The sequence below is a fragment of the Sinocyclocheilus anshuiensis genome, unplaced genomic scaffold, assembly GCF_001515605.1.
Source record: "Sinocyclocheilus anshuiensis isolate Anshui unplaced genomic scaffold, SAMN03320099.WGS_v1.1 scaffold1123, whole genome shotgun sequence".
In the NCBI taxonomy this organism is placed as follows: Eukaryota; Metazoa; Chordata; class Actinopteri; order Cypriniformes; family Cyprinidae; genus Sinocyclocheilus; species Sinocyclocheilus anshuiensis.
The window spans coordinates 837,709-845,592 of NW_015544248.1; positions in this window are offsets into that span (position 1 = coordinate 837,709).

The following is a 7,884-nucleotide window of genomic DNA, read 5'->3' on the forward strand; positions in this document are numbered from 1 at the left end:
GTAGCCACCAGATCCAGTCTGTATCCAGATCAGATGGTCACTGCAGTCACCCGGATCCAGTACGTATATAGACCAGATGGTGGATCAGCACCTAGAGAGGACCTCTACAGCCCTGAAAGTCAGCAGAGACCAGGACAACTAGATTGAGCCCCAATACAGATCCCCAGTTAAGACCTTGTCTCAGACAGCCACCGGGACAAGACCACAGGAGCCATTTGAGTCCTCTGCACAATGTGACTTTGCTGCAGCCTGGAATTGAACTGCTGGTTTCGTCTGGCTGGCCAGAGGAGAACTGACCCCCCCGACTGAGCCTGGTTTCTCCCAAGGTTTTTCCTCCATTCTGTCACCGATGGAGTTTTGGTTCCTTGCCGCTGTCGCCTCTGGCTTGCTTAGTTGGGGACACTTATTTCCCAGCGATATTGTCGACTTGATTGCACAGATACTATTTAAACTGAACTGAGCTGGATGATGAGATCACTGAATTGCTGAGAACAAGATGGTGCCGCAAATGGCGGCCAGGATGCTGAGCTCCGCGATTCTTCTGATTTTTTTGTTTGTTCTGTGTTTTGTCATTCTTCTTCTATAAGTTTTACCAGAGATGAACTCCTTAACATTAAGCAGCACATCCCAGACAATATTTTTCCAGTTTTTGATTATTCATACGTTTTGTTGGACATTCTAGTCAGAGGTACAGCTGCGTTGTTCAAACGCGCATACAGACGCAGAAGAGGGAAACGCGCCGGTGCCCTGGTGAAGCTCCGCGCGCGCGGCTTTCGGACTGCGCTCCCAAGCATTCATCTTGCGAATGTCCGTTCCCTTCCTAACAAATGGATGAACTTCTTCTCCTCACCCACACCAACAAGGACTTTTCAAACTCTGCTGCACTGTGCTTCACTGAAACCTGGCTGAGTGAAGCCATTCCGGACAACGCGCTTCATCTGCCGGGCTACCAGCTGTTCAGAGCGGATCGTATTGCGGAGTTAACGGGGAAAAACAGAGGTGGTGGATTGTGTTTCTGCATCAACGAAAGTTGGTGTTCAGATGTAACAACGTTGAAAAAGGTATGCTGTCCTAACTTAGAGGCACTCATCATAAACTGTAAACCTTTCTACTCGCCGCGGGAGTTTTCCTCTTTCATTCTCGTGAATGTGTACGTGCCTCCGGATGCGTGCGTGAGCGCTGCGATGCAACAGCTGGCCAAACAAATAACTGAAATGGAGCAAAGGTACACTGACTCTATTTTAATAATTCTTGGAGATTTGAACTAATCAAATCTCTCCCGTGAACTGCCAAAATACAAGCAGCACATTACATGTCCCACCAGAGACAGCAATATATTGGATCACTGTTAGACAGCAATAAAGGAAACCAGGGCATTCTTATCATTTAATAATGATAAACCGTGGTTTACTGAGAAACTCAAACAACTTCGTCACGCCAAAGAGGATGCTTACAGAAGTGGGGATAAAATCTTGTATAACCAGGCCAGGAACAGACTAACAAGTTCATTTCTATTTAGCTTTTACTAATTCAGGATTATTTAATGAATACAAACTTTAAAAGAACAGTATTTATTCAAAATAGAAATATTTTGTGACAATATAAGTCTTTATCACTTTTTATCAGTTTAACATATCCTTGATGAATGTAAGTATCAGGGCCTGAATTTAATTTTGGAAAATGGGGGGGAGGGAGATTCCCCCTTTAGGTGGCTCTTATGGGGGGGATTTTTTTTTATTTGAGGGGCGAGTTAGAGTATTTTTGTAGACATATATTTAAACTACAATCATCCAACCTAAATGTTTTGTCACCCAGTGTATTTGTGTTTTTCAATTTATAATGTTGTTGAATAATATTTATATTGTGAGGAAGATACTTAAAGAGAACTTTGATTTCAAACTCTGAATTAATTTAATTTTAAAGGGATAGTTCACCCAAAAATGAAAAGTAGCCCATGATTTACTCACCCTCAGGGCATCCAAGGCGTGTCTGACATTCTTTCTTCCACACAACAGATTTGGAGAAATTAAGCATTATGTCACTTGCTTAACAATGGATCCCCTGCAGCGAATGGGTGCCGTCAAAATGAGAGTCCAAACAGATGATAAAAACATCACAATAATACACAGGTAATCCACATAACTCCAGTCCATTAATTAACATCTTGTGAAGTGAAAACCTGTGAGTTTTTAATAAACAAATTAATCGTGAAGATATTAAAACCGTTGCTTCTGGTTAAAATAGGAGTCCTCTATCCAAAATATTGTTTTCTCCATTGAAAAATCTGAATCAGAAGAGAAATATATACAGATCAAGCATCGTTTACAAGCAAAAACCGTCCAAAACTGTTCTAAACAAATATGCTAGTGGATTTTGATGTGAGAGGACAACATTGGATGGACTTTTTCATTGGAGGAAGCTTTATTATGGATTTAAGATCTGGGGAGAGAGTGACGAATGCGGATGCAGAAAAAGCAAAACAAAACACCTGTCACAAACTTATTTAAACATCCCGGGTATTGACACGAACGCACCATTTTAATAAAAAAAGATACAATTTACTTGTTCACATGGTTTCTTGTGCCGTAAACAAAACTTGGTTCTCGCGAGATTACATGCTTCTCCCGGAGCTTACTCTCGCGAGACTACAGTCTTCTCCCCGGATTTTACGTTGCGCCTTTCGTTACACCTACGTCATACGCTCTGCCTTGTTGTGAACGCGCCTGCTTGAGCGACTGGAAGCTGGACATTACAGTTTATAAAGTTTTAAGAATCTATATTTTTGTTAAACTAACACATCGTTTCGCTTTAGAAGGCCTTTATTAACACCCCGGAGCCGTGTGGAGTAGTTTTATGATGGATGGATACTTTTTTTTCGGATTCAGAAACAGGGGCACCATTCACTGCAATTATTACAGATTGGAACAGACAGGACAATGTTGAATATAACTCCGAATGTGTTCGTCTGAAAGAGGAATGTCAGACACGCCTAGGATGCCCTGAGGGTGAGTATATAAAAAAAAAAAGTGACGTGACATGTGGCCAAGTATGGTGACCCATACTTGGAATTAGTGCTCTGCATTTAACCCATCCGAAGTGCACACACACAGCAGTGAACACACACACCGTGAACACACACCCGGAGCAGTGGGCAGCCATTTATGCTGCGGCGCCCGGGGAGCAGTTGGGGGTTCGGTGCCTTGCTCAAGGGCACCTCAGTCGTGGTATTGAAGGTGGGAGAGAGCGCTGTACATTCACTCCCCCCATCTACAATCCCTGCCGGTATGAGACTCGAACCCGCAACCTTTGGGTTATGAGTCCGACTCTCTAACCATTAGGCCATGACTTCCCACAACTTCCCGCCACATCTTTGGCTAATTTTCATTTTTAGCTGAACGATCTCTTTAATCGATCTCTTTTTACTGTTACGCTGATGGCGCCGCAGATGGCAGCCATGGTTTGTCGGTCCTTGGTACTTCTACTCTTTTTGTTTGTTTGTCCTGTCTTAAGCAATTTTTTCCCGATCAGCTTTACTAGGAACGAACTCCTGGACATCAGAAATAGCACACCAAATAACTTTCTGCCGACATTTGAGCATTCAGATGTTTTACTGGACATTTTAGTCGGAGGAGCTGCGTTCCTATACAAGCTCTCCAGGCGACGCAAGCAAGGGAAGCGTGCCGGCGCGCTGGTTAAATTCCGACAGTGCGGTTTTAGGACTCCGCTGCCAAGCATTCATCTGGCGAATCTCCGCTCCCTAGCAAATAAATCGGACGAACTACGACTCCTCACCCGCACAAACAAGGACTTTTTAACCCTTTGGGGTCGACAAACGCGGATACGCGTTTTGTGGCATTTTCTCCTGATAACGCCGAAAATAACTTAAATTACACTTTCAGTTTTGATCGTACAGATAAGAGCAATACATCAATCGAATCTGTAAAGGGTCTACTTTTATTTTTATACACTCATAATAACAACAAAACGCTGTGCTTTTGTAGAGTAAAGAAAATAAACAGGGTGCATTCTCTGCCATCTCTGTCACCTCTCTGCACAGACACATAAATAAAACAACCCAAATCTCAGCGAATACTTGCATCAAAGACAAGATAAATATATGTATAGAAAGCTTGAAATGTCTACTTTTAAATTAAGCAATTCAAGTCGAAAACAAATAATTTCTTTTTATGTAATCCGTATCAAAGTAAGTGGTCCGGTTTCTCCCGTATCGCCTCATTATAGCTAATGTGATCCTGCACCGCTCTGAGCGCACTGTTCATATGGAAATGAACTGAGGCGAGCCAGGTAATCATGTACACGCCCCCGAGAAATGGCATAAAACGTCAAGCTTCATCATAGAATTACTTACTTTTTCTGCGCGTTTGCATGATGGCACGCTACACGGGTGAAGAAGCACTTCGGATGGTTCTGGACAGCGACGAAGAGTTGACTTTCTCCTCAGAGGAAGAACGCGACTCGGATGACGAACGTTTGCATTTTGAAGAACGTTTGGACACAGCGGAGGATATAATTCCTGACGAGTAAGCCTTTTATTATTACCTTCATAATTTAAAATGTTGCTCAGCTATAGCCTATTTTATATCTAAATTTGGAAATTTCCAAACAGGCTATTGTCAGAGTAAAATCAGCTTTTCAGAGTAAAATTGGTTGAAATATGAAATATCTCCTTACAGGCCACTTATAGTTTTGAATGTTGTACAAAGCGCGTATATAACTATATATAATGATGATATATAGCCTATATAAATGATAAATATATATAATAAAATATATATAATGCTATAGGCCGATATAAACATAAATACAATATTATATATCTCTTACAAAAATTAACCATGGTTTTATGCATTTATTTATTTTTTTACATTTTGGATTGTTTAGTTCTCAGGTGTGAATCACAGCATTATCCATGACCATTCACGCCCCATCGCATATTCCTTTTCTACACAAAATGTGTCTTAAAAAAATTTAAATCAATATATTGTTTTCTGTGAGTGAGTAAACAAGATGATTTTCACATCATTCTGAAGCAAAAAACTCTAGACTTCAAGATCAGTTCTCAAATACATACATGCTGCCCACATATTATTGTAGCCCCATTTGTGCTGATTATGGTGCTACTAAACTTAGACATTAAAATGTTTATTAGCAACTGAAAAAAACACAAATGTCAGGACATGTCAAAACTTCTCCAGGTCCCAAAACACCCTCGGACCCCAGAGGGTTAAACTTCGCTGCGCTCTGCTTCACGGAAACCTGGCTGAATGGAGCCATCCCGGACAGCACGTTACATCTAACGGGCTTCCAGCTGTTCAGAGCAGACCGCGTCACCGAGTCGTCGGGGAAAACGAAAGGCGGGAAAACTCTCTTCATTAACTGTAAGCCTTTTTATTCACCGCGGGAGTTTTCCTCATTTATTCTGGTGAGTGTGTACATTCCTCCTGACGCGCGTGTGAGCGCCGCGCTAGAACTGTTGGCCGATCAGATCACACACACAGAACAACGTTATCCGGACTCTTTCATTATCGTTCTCGGTGATTTTAATAAAGCTAATCTCACCCGTGAACTGCCTAAATATAGACAGATCATCACATGCCCCACCAGAGACAGCAATATACTGGACTACACTGTTTTAAAGGATGCATACCACTCTGTCCCTCGAGCAGCGCTGGGACTCTCTGATCACTGTTTGGTTCATCTTCTACCAGCCTACAGGCAGAAACTCAAATCTGCTAAGCCTGTAGTAAAAACTGTAAAGAGATGGACTGCTGAAGCAAAACAGGATTTACAGGCCTGCTTTGAACTTACTAATTGGAGTGTTTTTGAGGCTGCAGCTACTGATCTGGATGAGCTCACTGACACCGTGACATCCTACATCAGTTTCTGTGAGGACATGTGTGTTCCCACCAGGACTTATTTAACATTTAACAACGACAAACCTTGGTTCAGTGCAAAACTCAAACAGCTTCGCCAGGCCAAAGAGGACGCCTACAGGAGTGGGGACAAAGACTTGTACAAACAGGCCAAATACACACTGAATAGGGAGATAAGAGTGGCAAAGTTAAACTACTCTGAAAAGCTAAAAAAACAGCTTTCAAGTAATGACTCTACATCAGTGTGGAAAGGCCTGAAAGCCATCACCAGCTACAAGACCCCATCCCCCAGCACTGAGGCCAATCAACAACTGGCTGAAGACCTGAACGAGTTTTACTGCAAGTTTGAAAAGACTGGTCTGACACCCCACACCCAATCCGACTGTCTCACAGCGCAGCCTTCGACACCCTCCCCCACCCTTCGCCCTACTGTGTCTCAGCCTGTACTCAAGATCTGTGAGGAGGATGTATGCAAAGTCTTCAGGAAGCAGAAGATAAGGAAAGCTAAAGGCCCAGACGGTGTCTCTCCAGCCTGCCTCAAAGCCTGTGCTGTCCAGCTATCATCCATCTTCACATTGATCTTCAACAGATCCCTGGAACTGTGTGAAGTCCCCTCCTGCTTCAAATGTTTCAGCATCATCACTGTACCCAAGAAACCAAAAATCACAGGACTTAATGACTACAGACCTGTTGCTTTAACATCTGTGGTCATGAAGGCATTTGAGAGACTGGTGTTGGCCTACTTGAAGGACATTACTGGATCCTTGCTGGACCCCCTGCAGTTTGCTTACCGAGCAAACAGGTCTGTGGATGCTGAAGTTTGCAGACGACACTACAGTCATCGGTCTCATCCAGGACGGAGACGAGTCTGCTTATAGACAGGAGGTCGAGCAGCTGGCTGTCTGGTGTAGTCACAACAACCTAGAGCTGAACACGCTCAAAACTGTTGAGATGATCGTGGACTTCAGGAGGAACCCCCCTGCTCTCCACCCACTAACCATCATGGACAGCACTGTGGCTGCAGTGGAGTCATTCAGGTTCCTGGGCACAACCATCTCTCAGGAAGGCACGAATCGTCGACCGAAAATGCGTGCAGGTTCCCTACCCTCTTGATGGAGGCCAGTACAACCAGGAGCAGAGTCTTCATTGAAAGAAACTTCATCTCAACTGACTGCAAAGTCTCAAATGGGACCCGCTGTTGTGCTTCGAGCACCAGAGACAGGTCCCAAGAAGGTATAGAGGGAGGCCGAGGAAGGTTCAACCTTCTGGCCCCCCTAAGGAACCTGATGACCAGGTCGTGCTTCCCCACCGTTCTCCCCTCTATGGGGTCGTGGTTAGCTGAAATAGCAGCGACGTAACCTTTAAGGGTGGAGGGAGATAGCCTTCGCTCCAACTCTTACTGCAAGAAGGAGAGCACAACTCTGATCGGACATCTTCGGGGGTCCTCTCGACGAGAGGAGCACCACTCGACGAACAGGTTCCACTTCAAGGCATAAGCGTGTCTCGTAGACGGTGCTCTCGCCGAAGGGATGGTGTCGACTACCTCTTTGGGTAGGTCAATCAGAACCTCCGCGTCCCATCCAGGGACCAGACATGAAGTTTCCAGAGGTCTGGACGCGGGTGCCAAAGGGTGCGTGCTCTCGCCGAAGTGATGGTGTCAACTACCTCTTCGGGTAGGTCACTTAGAACCTCCGCGTCACGTCCAGGAACCAGACATGAAGTTTCCAGAGGTCTGGACGCGGGTGCCAAGGGGTGCCCCGTCTCTGAGTCAGTAGATCCTTCCTCAGAGGAATTGGCCAAGGAGGGGCTGTCGCGAGGAGCATTAGTTCTGGCTCTCGACGAGAGGAGCACCACTCGACGAACAGGTTCCACTTCAAGGCATAAGCGTGTCTCGTAGACGGTGCTCTCGCCGAAGTGATGGTGTCAACTACCTCTTCGGGTAGGTCACTTAGAACCTCCGCGTCACGTCCAGGAACCAGACATGAAGTTT